At 43.3% G+C, this 20,590-nt stretch overlaps 1 non-coding gene across 1 annotated transcript; it reads right to left on the bottom strand.

Annotated features, from left to right (window-relative positions):
* Positions 1 to 688: 688 nt before the first annotated feature.
* On the bottom strand, positions 689 to 762 carry trnai-aau (transfer RNA isoleucine (anticodon AAU)). The gene has a single exon. It is a non-coding gene; the product is annotated as a tRNA-Ile (tRNA).
* Between the last annotated feature and the right edge of the window lie 19,828 nt (positions 763 to 20,590).

The following is a 20,590-nucleotide window of genomic DNA, read 5'->3' as shown; positions in this document are numbered from 1 at the left end:
CAGCAGGCTGCCTCCATCTCTGCTGTGGATGGTCGGGGATCACCAAGATGTAGCAACAGGGTTAGGAAGATTAAGAAGGTGTAACTCTTTCAGAGTCAAACAATTAAACTAAATTAACAAAATGAGGGATAAAGTAAACACAGCCCCTAAGTTAGGTTAACTGTAAAACCAAAGACAAAGTTTAAAGAAAACTTACAAACATCAAATCAAAATGTGATTAAGAGGGTCGCTAAGAAGGTGTAACTCTTGTAGAGTTAAAACAACTAAATTAACAAAAACAAGGGATAAATCAAGCACAGCCCCTAAGTCAGGTCAGCTGTAAAATCAAGGAAAAACTTTAAAGGAACCTTACAAACATCAAACTAAGATGTGATTAAAGGGGTCAACAAAACACCCCAGTCCCCGCGGTGCCCACCGGACACGGAAGGCCTCGATGGTGCCGGCAGACACCGCATGCTCCCTTTCCAGGGACATCCGGGCGCGAACGTAGCCGCGGAAGAGGGACAAACAATCGGGCGGGACTCCCCCGTCGATCGCCCGCTGCCTGGACCTGTTGATGGCCAACTTGGCCAGAAAATAGGCTAGATTTGTTAAATCACGATGCAGTAAGTCAATGACCGCTGATTTAACAAAGGTCCATGGAAGGCTTCGGGGACGGGAGTGAGCAACTTGCTTCGTGTCATCGTCGTGGCCAGTACGGGGATCGAACACGCGAGCTTGGCGTTATTAGCACCACGCTCTAACCATCTGAGCTAACCGGCCCAGGCTAAGAAGGTGTAGTTGCACGGCCTGGGCACGGGTATTAATCGCTTGTACATTCTATTCATTATTGTCAATAAACTCCCAAGAATGTCTCCATGCATATAGTCCTTGTTCTGATGAGCAGTGTACATGTCACTCTGATGTGAAACCTTTCTGCACAAGATAAAGGCAGATGTCTCAGTTCAGGGCCTCTTCTCTGTGCTTTGTGCAACCTTCAGACAGAGGTGATGGTCTGGCCTCACACTCCCTGGAAACACTACTGATGCCACACCTCGACAGTGTTTGTCATTGCTGCCAGAAGGTTGTGGGCAGGCGTCACGGAGTACCGTCACTCTCTTTGTATGCTTTCAGCAACTTTAAGGTAGGGCTGGCCCCCATCTCTTCAGCATCTGTGACCACTGACACTATGGTCCTGAAGGGGTCAGGTGCTAAAGGTGGACAAAGTGTCAGATGCTTTTAAAATTTTATTGCTGCATCTCTATGATAAGGCCCTGATCACAAAGTGCAAGTGAGCTGCCCTCGGCCAGGAGTCAGGCATTCTCAGGCCAGTGCAAGGGCCTCATCCCCATCATCATCGCCTTTGAGGACCTCCTTACCCTCATCCCCATTGGCATCCTCCTCGTTGGAGGGAGACCTCCAGCTCCTCCATCTCCTCCTCAGCCAGCTTGTCTCCCCGTTGCAGTGCCAGGTTGTAAAGGGTACAACAGACAATGATGCATGACACCCACTGTGGACTATATTGCAGGGCTGGACTATATTGCAGGGCTCCGGTCCAAGCACCAGAACCTCGTTTTCAGCATCCAGATGGTCTGCTCCACCAAGTTGCAAGTTGCAGCATGAGCCTCATTATACCGTCGCTCTGCTGCAGTCTGAGGCCGCTTCATGGGTGTCATCAGCCACGTCCTCTGCAGGTAGCCCTTGTCTCTGAAGAGCCATCCCTGCAGCTTCTGTGCACCCTGGAAGACTTCAGGGATCTGTGGCTGACTGAGAATGTAGGAGTCATGCACACTCCCAGGAAACTGCGCAGATCTGCAGAAATTTTTTATGGTGGTCGCACGCCAGCTGCACATTCAGTGAATGGAATCCCTTGCAGTTGACCGGGTGTTGCGTCAGAGATCTGAGTGCCACATGAATGCAGTCGATGGCACCCTGCACCTGTGGGAAACCCGAGATGTGGGAAAATCTAATCGCTCTTGCATCCTGGCTGTCCTGGTCCCAGGCAAAATGCATAAAGTTGTGTGCCCTCGCGAAGGTGGCATCTGTGACTTCCTGGATGCATTTATGGATGGAGGCTTGTGATATCCCACAGAGGTCACCTGTGGAGTCCTGAAAGGAGTCACTGGCATAGAAATTGAGCACTGTGATCACTTTCGCGGTTCCTGGCAGTGGATGCCCTCCACGTCCCCATGGCGCCAAATCCTGCAGTGACCGGCAGATGGGACCGACCAGTTCTCTAGACATGCACAGTCTTCAACGACACTGGTTCTCGGTCATCTGCAGAAATGAAAGGCAGCATCTATAGACCCTGGATCTAGCTAGGCACCAACCAGCAACAGCTCGCTGTGGCTCTTTGGCGGCGTTTGCAGGAACCCCAGTCGCCCCTTCTTCCAGAGGGTGCTGCTCCTCCTTCTGTGCAGCCGGGAGCCTCAGTCGCTCTCTTCGCCGTTGTCTTTGCTCTTTTTTTTATTCATTCACAGGATGTGGGCTTCACTGGCTGGGCCAGCATTTATTGCCCATCCCTAGTTGCCCTTGAGAAGGTGGTGCTGAGCAGCCTTCTTGAACCACTGCAGTCCATGTGGTGTAGGTACACCCACAGTGCTGTTAGCAAGGGAGTTTCAGGATTTTGACCCAGCGAAAGTGAAGGAATGGTGATATATTTCCAAGTCAGGATGGTGAGTGACTTGGAGGACATCTTCCAGGTGGTGGTGTTCCCATCTATCTGCTACCCTTGTCCTTCTAGATGGTAGTAGTTGTGGGTTTGGAAGGTGCTGTCAAAGGTGAATTCCTGCAGTGCATCTTGTAGATGGTACACACTGTTGCAACTGTGCGTCAGTGGTGGAGGGAGTGAATGTTTGTAGATGTGGTGCCAATCAAGCGGGCTGCTTTGTCCTGGACGGTGTCAAGCTTCTTGAGTGTTGTGGAAGCTGCGCTCATTCAGGCAAGTGGAGAGTATTCCATCACACACCTGACTTGTGCCTTGTAGATAGTGGACAAGCTTTGGGGAGCCAGGAGGTGAGTTACTTGTCACAGGATTCCTAGCCTCTGACCTGTTCTTGTAGCCACACTATTTAAATGGCTAGTCCAGTTCAGTCTCTCTAAGCCACAAAGCATAAAGCTAGGTCACCAGGCTTTCATGATCCTGATGTACTCATCCTGCAGGGTGAAAGAGAGCGATGCATGGGTTAGCATGGGTGTACTAAGAACCTGTCTTGGTTAAGTCTGAAGGCCCCTTAACACATCCCAGAGAGTGCTGGCCGCCACTTGGATGGCCAGAGATTAGTGTGCTATATGGCTGCCCAAAACCCCACCCACCTCCGCCCCACTCCACCTGACTGATTGTTGGCAGCTTTGTCCATTGCACTGCATGCTATGCTCTCAGCTCCAGCACAGACATTCTCCTAACCCGTGCTGCAAGGCTACACTGTTAGCTTGAACCATGGAGGAGAATGGTCCAAACCGCGATGATGACATTGCAAGGGGCTGTGAGCAGTGACTGCTCCATGGCGAGCTTTAGCAATGAGATTGTATAACGTGCCCAGTCATGGGCTGGGCCTATAATGATATGCAGATGTATTACAATGAGGTTCCTGACATCCGATGGCGGGAAACACTGCCTGCCATTGACGAACAGTGTGGACGGTCGCAAAGTGGTTTCACGATATCGTTAAACCAATTTTTGGCCTTCTCACCATATTGTCTGCTCACACCACCGAACACGCCCGACGCCAGCAGGCATGGACAGTTCCGCCTGCTGACTGCATTATGCAATCTTCCCATGCCTTCCTTGGAACAGTATTAGGAGAGCAAGTGATGCTTGATCAAAAAAAATGCACACAGCAGATACATTTCAGAAGAATCATTTGACTGTAGAAGTAGCCAAAAACAACCATGAGATCCCTCCAAAGACAGTTGAAAGGCTCTAATCTCCTGGATTGATTAAGCAAGAACTTATCAAAATGATTTTGATATGTCACTCACCGGCATTTGTTTCTTCATGCTATAGCCTCATTTTAAAAACATTATTGAAGAATAAGAAAGTTTTTGTATGTTATCGGAAGGTCCTTCAAGAGTTGGAAGGTAAGGGATCAATAAAATCAAAGGTGCATTTGAGTCTAATGCAGTCAATGAGAATGATTTTGAGATCTTGAAAGTGAAATCTTCAAAAAAATCTTTTACATCAAAGTCATGTTGTACATTTTTATTGTAAAGATTTAATAATATTGACAATATAGGGCTTTCTGAAGCAATAGGAAATCAATTCCATTCCATTTTTGATCTGTTACGTATTAAAGAAGTTAAATAAATGGAAAGATTCATCATTACCTTTAACACGTTCTTCTGTTATTTTCTGTTGCATATTTCTGTTTCAAAAATGAATGCAAATGACATTATTGGAGGGCTGACTTAAAGGAATTACTTGGCTTCAGGAAGGTTAATTAACAGGCTCACAGTTCAAATAAGAGAGGACCCACTTTAATGACCCAATTCACTGATGCTAATTTCGCTTTCTTCCACAACCCCTCCCCACAACTATGGGTCGATATCCACTCCTAGATATTTCTTACAATGATATTATCAGAACTTACTCGAAACAAAGATTTTCCAAAGCCCCCCAGAATGAAATGAACAGAACAAAGGTTAATGACAATTGCTTGTGAATAACTTTTAAAAGCTGTCTTCTTTAAAGATTCAGCACTTGTAACTGAACTAGTTAGACTAAGCCGGTCGACAGAATTGGCTGATACTCATTTTTTACAACAGGATTGTTGCTCTTCATATGTGTGGACAAAGTAGCATTTCTTCAGGGCACATTAGTCTTCTGGCCTATAATGCCCAAGGAGGCAAAGAACAAGTGGTTCTGGGGTGAATTTTACAGCTCCCTGCCAGTGTATTTGAAGGTGTGGGGCGCATAAAATAAAGCAGGTTGCCAGCCCTGCCCACCCGTGACCTGTCCCCTATATTACGGTAGGGTGGGGGGGGGTGGGGGGGGGGGGGGGCGGCGGGGGGTGCGGGGGTGGGTGGGGTTGTTGGGGGGCCTGGTAAGGCGTCAGGCAGCCCTCCTGCTCTTAGGCCTGTTGAGGCCCATAAATGGGCAATTAACTGCCACCTAAAGGACTTATTCCACGACTGCCACAATCTTTCAGCCTGAAGCAGAAGGCGAACAGCCTGGTAGATTTGACAGTGCAGGGGTACCTCCTTTGGGGAGTCCCCTATACCCATTGGGCAGTACCCCGAAGATGGTACCCCTTCCTTTTATACATCCCCTCCCCGGCCTCTCTAACACGAATTCCCAACCCCTTACCCCCTTGCTGGGGTCTCTTGCTTGGTGCCCGCCTCAAATCCCCAGAATTACCTTAAGCCTGGTATCCATCTTCACTTCTTCTTTGCAGCTGGTGTAGTTCCAGCAGTGGCCACTACTCTCTTCTGGCACTGCTGGGTCTGTAGAACTGCAGGCCGATCAGATTGGTTGGAACCCCTCTCCCTGAGGGGCACAAGTCGCACTCTTAACTAATTAAGGCCACCGTCAGTATAATACTGCTGCAGGGCAGCCGAATTTCACATTGATGAATTGCCGTTCAACTTATAGGTCAGGGGGCGGATAATCTCTCCCCCAGTGAAATTCGACCCCTCTATTTATAATTGGTGATACTTTCTCACATTATAATGACCTGAATGCCCAACTTCTCTTAAAAAAAAGTTTGTGGCTTCCATTGGTGTTGCAATACAAGGTATGAGAGGAATTGGATTCAGAATTTCCAAATTAATCTGAAACAAAGGTTCAAGGCAACATAGTCTATCTTGTGAATCGGGACAAACTGTAGGGTTGTAGACTTTCAGGAAGCTCATATTTTAAAAATATGTACTCTGAGGAAATTTAGGAGAAGTGTATAATAGGTGGCCTGTCTTACTCTATTGCCATAAAATCAAATTACCCCCACTGAGTGGGTAACCCTGCACGGAGAGATGGGTGATCATAGAATGAGCTAACCTGAGTCATTTTGATTACAACAGATGATTACACAACAGTATTTATGGGCTTCCAGGAACAAGTTTCCTGGCCAAAATTCTGGCTTAATAAATCACAAAATATTGCACAAGAAACAGGCCTTTGGCCCATAAGATCCCTGCCTGTCTTTATGCTTCACATGAGCCTCCTCCCGTTCTCCTTCAACTAACCCCACCAGCATGCGTCAGCATACCCCTACGTTATAATTTGGGTGAGTGGACCACAATAAAGGAGACAATTGATATTTGGTAGAGAACACTATTACAATATAGATATATTAGCCGGATTACTTTTGGAGTAAACTTTTCCAACGTAATGTTTCATGGATAGATATCGACCAGTACTTCTTTAACCAACTGTAAAATTTCAGTTCTTTGTAGTTCTCAAACAAAACCAGTTGTTGTAGCCTGAGGACAAATTGTAACAAAACACTCAAACACAGGATCAGCCTTTAAGAGGGTGTTAATTTATAGGATTCAGTAGTTTGGATATATGGGATTATTACTTCTTTAAATGCTTTCATTAGTAGATTGAAAATAAAGGATTACATTGAGCTCTATCACAGATCCCATTGGGAGCAGACAGACGCTATGTAGCACACAATGAAGTTAGTGCAATTACTGTTGTTTCTGTACCTTGCCCTAAAATTGTGTCATTGAGGGAGATCTCCTTCATCAAGATGGCTAGTGGAAAACAACATTTTGAACAGCCAAAAATAATTGAAAGTGGCAAAGGAAGTACATCCTGATAATGACTGCAACATAACCAACATATACTAGTTAGTTTGATTTGCTGGCTGTCAGGTTTTCCCAGTACCTGCTGATTGCGATTCGTAATATACAGAATATGGCTGTTTTACAATGCTGCCTCCTTTCCATTGCTGACAGACTTTCCTTCTGAAATAAAATAATCCTTATCATTTGCCTGATTAATTGTAAAGAAATAGGAAGTTGGGGTATGGTCTTCAACTTTCTATAACCTTTATTCATAACTAAAAATATATTCTATCTGCAGATAATTTGGAGGATTTTGGGGCAAATAAAGATAACAGACCAATGGATTATGCTAATGAACTTTCATTTACATCTCTTTATGTATGTAAATTGAGTTAATTGCCAAATAAGCATTCCCATAACTCACAAAACATACATCCTATTCTCCTGAATCTCAGAGGGTATTTTCACTATAGCATCATGGATAACAGATTAATGAAGTATGCTAATCGTGTTTAATTTGCATATGCAAATAAAGTGTACTCAAAAATAGACAGAGCTGAAATGCTTACAAGCTTTAACTTGCAGTCAGTAGGTTTTAAGCTATTTCTGGTAACCTGTTAATGAATTATATTGGCCTGGGTTTTGCAATCAGGGGAGAATGAACAGCATGCGCCATACGCTTACAATCGCCCACAGACACAAGCCTGCAATGATGTACCTCCTCAACTTATCAGGTTGAAGAATCCTCACTACGATACGGAGAAGGCTAAACTCGATAACCTCTGAAAACGGGCGCAGAGATAGCAACACCCTTGGAAGCGATGTGGATTAACGCCTGCCCATTCAATGTAATGCAGGCAGCATGTCAACCGCATACTACCTGCTGATTTGCATGAGTTCAGCGTGCAGCCAGCACTAACTGTGTTGTTGTGTGGCTACATGCCTCAACATGGGGCCCAAAAACCTAAGAGGCTAATACCAGTTAAAGCAAGCCTGCATTACTTAAAGCTAGACTGCATTTCACAAAGGGAAGGCGCACTGTGTCTGGAAAATTTGCAGGAGGTCATTCTACAATTGATTCTGACCTGGGAAATACAGAAGATGGCACAATAGAAGAGAATGGGCTCTGAGGGTTTTGAATGGAAGAGATATCTTGTACCCTCAGGAAACCAGGAGGCCTCAGATACACGCTCAGAAGGCAGTGGGAGCAGATAACCATGGCAGTCAATGCTAGTAGGAAAGCCCCAAGGACCTGAATTCAGTACTGCAAAAAGTTCAATTACCTCACATGAGTGGTCATGGTCAATGAATACATCTTCAAATGCCATATGCTACTCTCTACACCACTAGCTTCAGACACTGCTCAATTCACCAAGCAGCATCATTCCCCCTTACCTGCCTCTTACCTGATGTTCACATGCAATACCACATACTCACACACTTAGCACTGCTGCAAATCTTAGACCCACATCTCACAGTTTGTACACACTGCCAACTATACAAACATGACAGCCACATCACCCAAATGAATTGCGTGGGATCAATGATACGTTTGTTCTATCTTGCCGGACAAGTTGACGCAGAACTAGAGGCAGCATGATCTGGCTACTCTTCACACTTGTAGTAAGCATTCGTTGTGCACACACTAACAACAGCACCAATATGGCATCCAGTGCAACTCAATCCAGAAGTGTGCCTATCTGGCTCATGCACCAATTTTGACCTCAGATGGTACCCATAGCACCCAATCAGTGGGTGCTACTGATCCAAATTTTGCACGGAGAGAGTTGAAACCATGAAGTGCAAGTTAGAGCATTTAAGTCAATGACAAATCATATACAGATAAGGAAATAAAGAGGGGAAAAGAAAGACAGAATTAAAAGGCAGAGATAAAACAGATGAAGATAAAGTAAAAATGAAATTACAATTTTAGCTTTTCAAAATATTCAACAATAATAAAAATCTACAGGTATAAGATCCCACACTTATAAAAGTTAATTTATTTTTCTAGGGAAGCTTTTTGTCAGTAATTAAGACATTAAGATTCACCTGAATGGGCAAGCACCAGTGTTTTCTGGTGTCTGTAGTGTATGTCTAGTGAGTGCATATCCAAACTTCACGCCCTTCATGCATTTGAACATTAGCAAGGTCCCGATGTAGTGAAATTTCTGAAGAAGCAGGGTAATTCAGGCAGCAGGTTCGGGGTTTCCACTATTAATTTTGCATGTGCGGATGGTGGAAGTTGCTGTTGATAATCATTCCCTGAAAACAGTGAATGCTGATAGCCTCATTGTTATTCCTACCACAAAATCCTGGACAATATTACAGCTAATTGGCATATGCATATTATCCTCAAATAATTTACACTGGAAAATTAGACTATTTGCCCTATAACTCAAAACTGTAGATTAACATTTACAAAGCTTAAAGGATATATTATACTATTAGAATAGCCCATGAACCAAGTCAGCTAAATGATTAGATAGTACACGATAGTCTATTAAATATACATTCTTGTTGTTTGGATAAATTAAGATAAAATCCCTGCGCAATGATAATTACATGAAATAAAAGTGGAAATGGGAGGTAATAGGGAGCAATTTTCAGATCTAAAACCAGCACGAAGTGGGCAAAAAGGCTATTCTGCTCACTGGTTCATGCTGAAGTGAGGCCCAAGACAATTTGTCCTGGGAGAGTAAGATATTTTAAACATGGGACTTCAGTACAAGAAGATTGAAGGTATGCTAATTTATCTACTTTAAAAAAACAATTTTTATTTTTAATACATTCAGTATGTTAAGACCATAAGACATAGGAGCAGAGATTAGGCCATTCGGCCCATCGAGCCTGCTCCGCCATTCAATCATGGCTGATAAGTTTCTCAACCCCATTCTCCCGCCTTCTCCCCCGTAACCTTTAATGCCCTTACCAAACAAGAACCTATCTATCTCGGCCTTAAATACACTCAATGACCTGGCCTCCACAGCCTTCTGCGGCAATGAATTCCATAGATTCACCACTCTCTGGCTAAAGAAGTTTCTCCTCATCTCTGTTCTTCCCTTTACTCTGAGGCTGTGCCCTCGGGTCCTAGCCTCTCCTACTAATGGAAATATCTTTCCCACATCCACTCTATCCAGGCCTTTCAGTATTCTGTAAGTTTCAATCAGATCCCCCCTCATCCTTCTAAACTCCATCGCGTATAGACCCAGAGTCCTCAAACGTTCCTCATATGTTAAGCCTTTCATTCCTGGGATCATTCTCGTGAACCTTCTCTGGACCCTCTCCAGGGCCAGCAAATCCTTCTTGAGATACGGGGCCCCAAATTGCTCACAATATTCTAAATGTGGTCTGACCAGAGCCTTATAAAGCCTTAGCAGCACATCTCTGCTTTTATATTCGAGTCCTCTCGAATTAAATGCCAACATTGCATTTGCCTTCCTAACTACCGACTCAACCTGCAAGTTAACCTTAAGAGAATCCTGGACTAGGACTCCCAAGTCCCTTTGCACTCCAGATTTCTGAATTCTCCCCCCATTTAGAAAATAGTCTATGCCTCTATTCTTCCTACCAAAATGCATGAACTCACACTTCCCCATGTCGTATTCCATCTGCCACTTCTTTGCCCATTCTCCTAACTTGTCTAAATCCTTTTGCAGCCTCCCCGCCTCCTCAATACTACCTGTCCCTCCACCTATCTTTGTATCATCTGCAAACTTAGCCAGAATGCCCTCAGTTCCTTCACCTAGATCATTAATGTATAAAGTGAAAAGTTGTGGTCCAAACACTGACCCCTGCGGAACTCCACTAGTCACTGGCCGCCATCCTGAGAAGGACCCCCTTATCCCCACTCTCTGCCTCCTGCCAGACAGCCAATCTTCTATCCATGCTAGTACCTTGCCTCTAACACCATGGGCATCAGCCTCCTGTGCAGCACCTTGTCAAAAGCCTTCTGGAAGTCCAAGTAGATAACATCCATTGGCTCTCCTTTGTCTAACCTGCTTGTTACCTCCTCAAAGAATTCTAACAGATTTGTCAGGCATGACCTCCCCTTGATGAAACCATGCTGACTTTGCCTGATTTTACCATGCACTTCCAAGTATTCTGAAATCTCATCCTTAATAATGGACTCTAAAATCTTACCAACGACCGAGGTCAGGTTAATTGGCCTGTAATTTCCCGTCTTTTGCCTTACTCCCTTCTTAAACAGAGGGGGTTACATTAGCAATTTTCCAGTCCTCTGGAACCCTCCCTGACTCCAGTGATTCCTGAAAGATCACCACTAACACCTCCATTTGAAGCAGCAACATTGACAGTACATTAATACACTGCAGTATTGGTCTAGATTATGCGCTCATATCCCAGAATTGTGTTTCAGCCCTGAACTTCTTCACCCATTGATGACAGTTCTACCACTTGAGCTCGCTTGCCTCACCTGTTCAGAGGAAGAGTCATATTGGACTCGAAACGTTAACTCTGGGGAGAATTTCTCCCCATCGAGGGTTGGTGGGGTGGGGGGGGGGGGGCTGAGCGGGAGCGGTAGTGGGAGCGGTAGTGGGTGCGGGTGGGCGCGCAGCCGATCGTCGCCCACAATTGGCTGCGTGCTGCCATTTTATATGGGCGGGCCAATTAAGGGGCCTGCGCATGCGCGAAAGAGCGCAGAAATCTTCCTGAGGCACAGAGCTGCCTGAGGGAGACTAGTTTGATTATCAAAAATTTAAATAAAGGAAGAAAACATTTTAAGACATGTCCCCTCATGTGACAGTGTCACACATGAGCTGGGGCATGTCGATGAATTTTAATTTAAAAATGTATTTGATTTATAAATTCGTCATGAAACCTCATCCTGCCTGCGGATGAGGTTTCATGATAAATGCGAAGGCCACCTGGGCTCTTCGCCTGCCCGCCAACCTTAAGGTTGGACGGGCAGCTCTGTTAATTATTTTAATTAGTCTTTAAATGGCCTTTGACAGTCTGGCAGGCGCGCAGCCAACCCTGGTGCACGCCTGCCGAACTGAAGATCGGAATGACGCGCGGTGACGTCGGGACGCACGCCCTATGTCACCGTGCGTTATTTTACGTGTCGGCGAGCGGGGCCCTCACCCGCACGCCAGCCTGAAGATTCTGGCCTCTGTTTCTCTCCCCACAGATGCTGCCAGACCAGATGAGTTTTTCCAGTGCTCTCTATTTTTATTTCAGATCTCCAGCATCTGCAGTATTTTGCTTTTATTATGCCTCATCTGTGCCATGTACTGTGATCACACAGCCTTGAAAGCCAAAATTAGAAGGCAACCCATTGTGACAGCAACGGTATAATTAAAGCATAGATACTCACCTAAGAAGCATTAGATCTCACAGAAGGGCCACTTATTGGGCCAGGCCTCATTATGAAACTTACAAACTAAACTCCAGGGCCAGGATTTTCCATTCGTCGGGCGGGCTCGGCGGGAGCAGAACCAACCGCCGCCCACGATCATGTCCACACAGCACTTTCACACGGGTGGGCCAATTAAGGCCCGCCCTGCGTGGATCGCGAGCAGTAGCGCTGAACGCTGCCTGTGCGGGCGGGGGCGGAGGAGGGAGAGCCAGGCCTAGCGCACAGTTTGCGCATGCGTGCGAAAGTGCGCCTCAATCTTCCTGAGGCACGGATCTGCTTCAGGGAGATTGAACCGTTTTATGAGAAAATTAATAAAGAGCAGAAAAATTCAATGAAACATGTCCCCTCATGTGGCTGTGTCACATGAGATGGGGCATGTTTTTAAGTTCAAATGAAACTTTTTATTTAAATTGTAATAGCTTCAGGAAACCTTATCCCGAAATCTGCCCCAAAAGGTATTTCAGAATTCTGAATCCGCTCTATTTCCCATATGATAGCAGATATTACAGCCTGTTATTTTTATTATTATTCTTTCAAGGGATCTAGGCATCGCTGGCAAGGCCAGCATTTGCTGCCCATCCATAATTGCCCTTGAGAAGGTGCTTGTGTGAGCTGCCTTCTTGAACTGCTGCAGTCCATCTGGGGTAGGTACACCCACAGAGTTGTTAGGAAGGGGCTTTTGATCCAGCGACGGTGAAGGATATAGTTCCAAGTCAGGATGGTGCGTGGCTCGGAGGGGAACTTGCAGGTGGTGGTGTTGGCCAATCGCTTTGCAAATTTGATGAAGGTGAATCAAAATAAATAACCAATGAAATGGCTGTTAACATAAAATGATTTTCTAAGACTCTCCTTGGTCTAAGTTCTACTTCCAAATAACTTCAGTAAAAACTGACAGGAAAGCAAATGCTGCTTTGACAGAACACGCAGCACACAAACAGTTATCTGTAATTTTTTGCTATTTGGTGCAGACACTGTGCATTTGGGAGAAGGAAAATGAGGATTTCAAGAATTCCGCTGGTACACAAGATGGATTCTGAATCCAAACTCAGGTTTAGAAATGTAATTTTTCAGTTTGGCAGTGGAGACTGTGAGCTGAAATCTTATACTCAGCAGATACCTGAACACCTCTCCTCTCATTAAGGAACCTGTTTCAGTTTTACACTGGACTGCAAAGAGAAGCTGTGTAATGGTCCATTTGGGCATGGGGAGTAAAGGATTGTTAAGAGGATCATGGTGTGGCACATGGATGCCAGCTTTGGACAAATCTGATGCCTACATCATCCCACCATTCTAGTTGATGGAAGCGTTATGACAATGGGAAGGAATTATTGAGACACCATCTGGCAGAAGGACCAAAAACATCCACAATTTTAAAAACAGAAATATAACAAGAGCATGAATAATAATAATGATACCATAAATGATCAGTATAGTGACTCACCAGCATTGGAAGTGTTTATTCAAATGTACAGTGTGCAGTGTAAACTGTAGTGTTTGGAAAACAGCTTGAAAGGGCTAAATAATATGTTAAAGAAAATAATATGATTTGTAAAGAGTTCTTAAATACTGTCAATGCAGGCCAAAAGAATTGTATAAATTATGCTAAAGCTGTCATATTATTGATTCAGAAAGTACGTTAAGGTATTGTTCAGAATTCCGTACTATGAATCAAATGTACTTAACATGCAGAGACACTTGAACTTGCGTCTTTTTTATTGCATTACATTAATCAAATGCTTCAAGAGGACACATTTTCGAGCAAATGTCACAATGATGTTCTGTAAAAACATCTTTCGAGCAGGAGGATTTCTGACAGCAATATCAATTGTGCTGTCTCAAATGATCAGTGTGACTGAATTACTCCAAAATTAACAGTTGTAATTTATGTGCGAGTTGCCTCATTTCCCTTGAAGCCAAGTCTGAAAAACAAATAATTAAATTGTTCTAAGTGTTTAAACCATTCAAATGGCTAACCTAGCATGGTTAACGGGTTTAACGAAAGCATGCGCACGGTCATGAATTGTATTTTAAAATGCTAACTCTGTTCTATTGCATGCTAAGATGTTTTTTTTTTAAAGATATCCAGGGAACTGACAAGGGAATACTGTTGGGTTGTAAGATGCAATTTACAGGATCTTTACAAAAGTTGACAATTTCTTTCAAATTCAAAGGTCTGAACATGCATACAAAATGCTCGTCAAACTGCAAATGTGGCAATTATAGCAGGTTATTCCTTGACACTGTTACTTCAGGCAAGCGGCCAAAGTGCAGCTCCAGTCAAAATATCCCACATGATCCAAGCAGCTTAACAAGCTCTTTTACTCTCTGCGGACTCAGAGAAGAAAGGGATTTCAACCCAGGAGGAATAGGACAAAAAAAAAGTAAAGGAAGAAAGAAAGAGGGCCGCTAGTGTTTGCTGAAGAAAATGGTGCCACTGACTCTCCCTGATCAAGGTGTGTGTGTATAGCGCAATGACAGCTGTCCACGCTCACATTTAACAGAGCAGCTTTAAATAGGCGAGGGAATCTGCCCGTTATTCACTGTTTGCTAATGAATGACTTGCTTCAGTTCATGTGCTTTTGTGTTCCAGCAGCCCCTCTAACTACACCTTGCCTACATCGCCTACAGACACGTCAGCCTGCCACAAATTCCCTCCCCCACTCCCTCCCCACCACCATCGCCCTTTTTTTTTTAATAACTTAATTTTAATTCCATCTCGAAGCAACCTCCACTGCACAATGGGCTTCTAAACTCATTAAGTAAATTCCAAAAGAACCATTAACAAATCATTTCTCTTTGGCCAGATATATCAGGTTTAATTAGGTAACCATTTTTGACATGGTGCAAAAACAAAAGGCCTGCTCCTCTCTGAAAAGGTTCAGGTCCTTTAGAGTCCCACTCTTCCCACCGTAGCTCTGCTAATGATTCAGAATTTTAAGAGAAAAAAAAACAGATGAAGGGGAAGGTCTCCTACCCTCTGCTGTACACAAAAGCCTTCGCAAGAAACCCGTTGCCCCCTCACCAGGTGACTTTCGAACCTCATTACACGAAAATTGTCAGGCAACAAAGGCGCTGAGCGTAGCATGCAGTACCTAAATAAAGTAAACGCATCAGACCGGGATGTACAAATTTAACTCTTCACTTCATAACACTGCAGTGAACTAACCAGAAACATTCATCTGTGCCATACCTTGTGCAATGAAAAAGATTTCTAGCTAGTTCTGTTTGCAGGAATGATACAGGCTACCAGATTCACTAACCACAGGAACACAAAAATAGGATTAGGCCACTTAGCACAAAAGTGTGTTCTGCCATTCAATGAGATCATGGCGGATCTGTGACCTAACTCCATATACCCAACTTTGCCCCATACCCCTTAATAAGCTTGGTTAGCAAAAAATCTATCAATCCAGATTTAAAATTAACAATTGATCTAGCATCAATTGCCTTTTTCAGAAGAAAGTTCCAAACGTTCACCACCATTTGTGTGTAGGAGCGTTGCTAACTTTGCTCCTGAAAGACCTGGCTTTAATTTTTAGGCTATTTTCCCTAGCCCTAGACTCTGCAACCAGTGGAAATAGTTTCTCTTCATCCAATACATCAGTTTCCCCATAAAATCATGGAAATTTTGATCAAATCCATATAGATTTGGTAGAATTCTGTCAATGGATATGACCACGATCATTGGATGATGTATCATCAAGAATTCCAGAGAATGGCCTTTTGAAGAGGAATGTGAAGTCCTCTTGGCTTTAGCAAATTTTTAAAGGAACGTTTTTTTTCTTGTTTTCACCCCCTCCCCCCACCACAGCTTCCATTTAACCATCCTTTATTTTTCCATGCAGATGATATAACCATTCACCCCATGCAATCTTCTTTAACTGTGGTCATCTGAGCTGCAAAGGCTTCACCACACACAGACAATAATACAACTCCAAGGCCAACAAACAGTATTCACTGCATTAATTTCCTCACTTGCTGCCCCACCCCATGAAAAAAGTATCAAAGTTGGCTTGTCAAGTGCTGGTAGGTGAGAGTGAGTGACTCAAGTATTCTAACAAGCATCCAAGTAGGAAGCATATTCTACAAGAACACAAGAAATAGGAGCAGGAGTAGACCACATGGCCCATCAAGACTGCTCCCTCATTCAATATAATCATGGGGATGTGAAGGCCTAGTGGTATTGTCACTGGGCTAGTAATCCAGAGACCCAAGGTAATCCTCTGGGGACCTGGGTTCAAATCCCACCATGGCAATAAAAATCTGGAATTAAAAGTCTAATGATAACTTGGTCTGGCCTACATGTAATGCTGTTGACTCTGAAATGGCCTAGAAAGCCACTCTGTTGTATCAAACTGTCTTATGATGAGAGGCTGAGTAAATTGAGTCAATAAAAAGGAATGAAGCTAGATGGCAATGACCTAGACACTGAAAAAGATAATGGCAAATCCAGCTCTGTCAACCCTTCAAAGTCCAACAGAGACTGCAGCAGTTCAAGAAGGCAGCTCACCACCACCTTCGCAAGGGCAATTAGGGATGGGCAATAAATGCTGGCCTAGCCAGTCATGCCCACATCCCATAAATGAATAAAAAAGGTCTGATCTTGGGCTTCAATTTTCCCGCCCACTCCCCATATCCCTTACACAAAAACAAAAATTGCTGAAAAAACTCAGCAGGTCTGACAGCATCTGTGGAGTGAAAGACAGAGTTAACAGAAGAACAGTTCTGAAGAAGAGTCATACGGACTCGAAACGTTAACTCTGTCTTTCTCTCCACAGATGCTGTCAGACCTGCTGAGTTTTTCCAACAATTTTTGTTTTTGTTTCAGATTTCCAGCATCCGCAGTATCTTGCTTTTACTCCATATCCCTTAATTCCCCGAGAGAACAAAACTCTGTCTAATTCAGCTTTAAATGTATTCAATGATAAAGCATCAACCACTCTCTGGCGTAGAGAATTCAAAGATTCATAACCCTTTGAGTGAAGTAATTTCTCCTCATCTCAGTCCTAACTGATCGGGCCCTTATCCTGAGGCTGTGCCCCTGTATTTTAGACCCCCCGACCAGCGGAAACAATCAGTGTCTACCCCATCAGTCCTCTTCAGAATTTTTTAGGTTTTAATGAGATCATCTCTCATTCTTCTAAACTCCAGAGGATATAAACCCAGTTTACTCAGCCTCTCATCATAAGATAACCCCCTCATCCCAGGGGCCAATTTAGTGAACCTTCACTGTGCCGCCTCCAGTGCAAGTATATCCTTTCCTAAATGCGAAGATCAAAACTACACACAGTATTCCAGATGTGGTCTCAGCAAAGCAACTTACAATCGTAGCAAGTCTTCTTTATTCTTGCACTCCAATCCCCTTGCAATAAAGACCAACAAGCCATTTGCATTTCCAATTGCTAGCTGCATCTGCATGCCAACTTTCTGCATTCCTTGTACAAGCACACCCAAGTCTCTTCGGACATCAACACTTGCAAGTTTCACACCTTTTAAAAAATATTCTGCTTTTGTATTCTTATGACCAAAGTTCTATCCACATTTCCCTACACTATGCTCCATCTGCCATCGTGTTGCCCAGTCACTTAACCTGTCTACATCTCTTTGCAACCTTTCTGTGTTCTCCCCACAGCTTACCTTCCCACCTAGCTTGGTGTCTTCAGTAAAGTTTGATATATTACTCTCTTTCTCTTTATTTGAGTCATTAATGTAGATTGTAAGTAGCTGAGGCCCCAGCACGATCCTTGTGATTCACTGCCTGCCAACTTGAAAAAGTCCTGTTTATGCCCACTCTCTGCTTTCTACCCATTAATCAATCCTCTATCCCTGCTAAAATATTACCCCCAGTTCCATGTGCACTCACCTTGTCTATTAAGCATTTATGTGACACATTATCAAATGCCTTTTAGAAATCCAGATATATCACATTAGCTGTTCCCCCTTTATCTACCCTACTAGTTACATTCTAAAAAAAACTCTAGGAAATTTGCCAAACAGGATTTCCCTTTAGTAAAACCATGTTGACTTGTTTTGATCATACTATGCTTTTTTAAGTGCATTGTTAAGACTTCCTTATGAATATATTCCAATGTTTTCCCAAAACGGATGTTAGGCTAACTGGCCTGCAGTTCATTGTTTCTCTCTCCCACCTTTCTTGAAAAGCAGTGTAGCATTTGCCAACTTCCAATTTATTTGCATCATTCCAGAATCTAAGGAATTTTGGAAAATCATGACTAGCACATCCATTAGCTATGCAGCTATCTCTTTTAGAACCCTTGGGTGTAGGCCATCAAGTCCTGGGGATTTTTTAGATTTTAGTCCCCTACGTTTCTCCAATAGATTTTCTCTGCTGATATTAATTTCCTTAATTTCCTCACTCTTTTTATCCCCTAGGTTACCACCTATGAAATGCTGAGGGGTGTTACTTATGCTTTTGTAAAAACAAAATGAAAGATTTAAGTTCAACTTAACTAATTACTATTCCTGTTTCATATAACTGTACACTTTTCTTCTGGGTTCTAATATTGTGGAATTTACAGATAGAGGCTATTCAGTCATTTTTTTCCTAAGTCTTCAACTGGGACTACCTACTCTGATCACATTTCCTTATTATTGCCTCATATCTCGTTATGTTCTTTCTTTTCAAATGTCAATCCAATTCCCTGTTAAAAGGTGCCATAGCTTCTGCTCCAATTCTCATTTATGGGTAAAACATTTTACATTCTCATGAGCTTCTGTGTGAAGACATTTTTATTTTCCAAAACTCCCTTCATTCTTCCAATGGTGATCTGAATTCATGTTCCTGAGTTAACCATCCTCCAACCAATGGAAACAATCTTTTGATATTTCCCCTCCCGAGGTCTTTGGAAATAACCTTTATTAGATTCCTTTCTTAGTCTTCTTTTTTTCAGTCACTAAAGTCTTCATTTTTTGACCCTTCCTCTGTAATTAAAATCGTTCTTTTCTGTATAATTATCTTCACTGTAACATATCGATGGCTTTAATAGCCTTCCTATAGTGCCAAGAACTGTCCATGCTACTTCAACTGTGACCTAACCAAATCCAACATTTCTTTCCTATTATATTTACCGACATATTAAATTCAATTTTCCCTAGGTGGGATTTCGGAGGCCAGAATATGACTGAACTGCAAGCTACAAGTTAGCGTCAGCTTCATTTAAGTGGAGTATTTGTTCAAATTTAATCTTATGCCAAATTGCATTACTTCACATGAGGCTTTACCCAAAGCATATACCTCAAGCATATCAGTCAGGCAGATTGGGCATCCTGAGACCTGACCTGCTCAAGTAAGCATCTTAAGGGAGATCATGGTTCAAAGTGTAGGTTTTTTCTGAGTTTTCAATTACATATTGCTGTATTTTGCTCCATGCATTAGTTGGTTTTTCAGCCTTGCCTGCCATTTTCATATTTTTTATTTCTTCAGAGTTTTATTTAATCATCTTTGGTTGCTGTTGTCATTTAAATAACACCATATAAAATGCTAAGAATGCAAGTTAATTTAGGAGTCCTCATCATGCTGCAGAGCAGACCTGACTTTGCTCTTTGCTTCACAAGGCAAGCTGAGATAGAGCCAGACTATCTGCTACACAAAAACTTGCAAATAACCTATGGAACATAAATGCTCTTCTCATAGTCATAGAGTTATGGCACAGAAGGAGGCTAGATGGTCCATGAGTCTACACAAGTTCTTTGTAGAGCAATCCAGTCAGTTCCATTCCCTTGCTATATCCCTGTTGCCCTGCAAGTTCATTTTCCTCACATACCTACCTAATTTAATTTTGAAATCATTTATTGTCTCCACTTCCACCACCCATGTAGGCAACAAGTTCCAGGTCACTGCCACTCACTACTTTAAAAAGTTCTTCCTCACATCCCTCCTGCATCTCTTGCCCAAAACCTTGAGTCTGTGTGCTTTAGTCCTGGTATCATCAACTAACATGAAGAGTTTTTCTTTGTCTACCTTGTCTATCTTCTCATCACTATCAAATTTCCCCCAAATCTCTTTTGCTCCAAGGAGGATTCCAACTTCTCCAACCTAACTAAAATCCCTCCTGGAAGTGAAGTTATCCACAACATGAGGGCTCCATATTGTCAGATCCTCCAAAGCCACCACAGTAGCCATCTGCCATATCAGGCAATCTGAAGCACACACAAGTTTGTGGTAACTAATAAACACTGCATTTGCAAGAAGCAAGACTTTCCCAGTGAAAAAGTGACATCATCTAGCTAGGCAGCTGGGATTTCATAAGGTGTCATATTTTCCTTAAGTAAGGCATCGAATGGCACTCACTTGTGCATCTGGGCGCCTCAGAACAACCTCATGGCCTCTATGAAAAGGTTTGTACTCAAATAATACTTAGATAGCCTTCGACTCAAAAACAAAATCATTGGTCTGGATTTTGGAGTCAGTGGCGAAGAGATGGCACTTGCTACTGACCTCAAAGAACTGTCCAGAAAGATCTAGTGACCTCTGTGGCATCAATTTTTCCT

This window comes from Cetorhinus maximus, chromosome 11 (genome assembly GCF_964194155.1).
Source record: "Cetorhinus maximus chromosome 11, sCetMax3.hap1.1, whole genome shotgun sequence".
Lineage (NCBI taxonomy): Eukaryota > Metazoa > Chordata > Chondrichthyes > Lamniformes > Cetorhinidae > Cetorhinus > Cetorhinus maximus.
The sequence above is the reverse complement of the archived record's forward strand: the minus strand, read 5'-3'. Positions and strand labels throughout refer to the sequence as shown.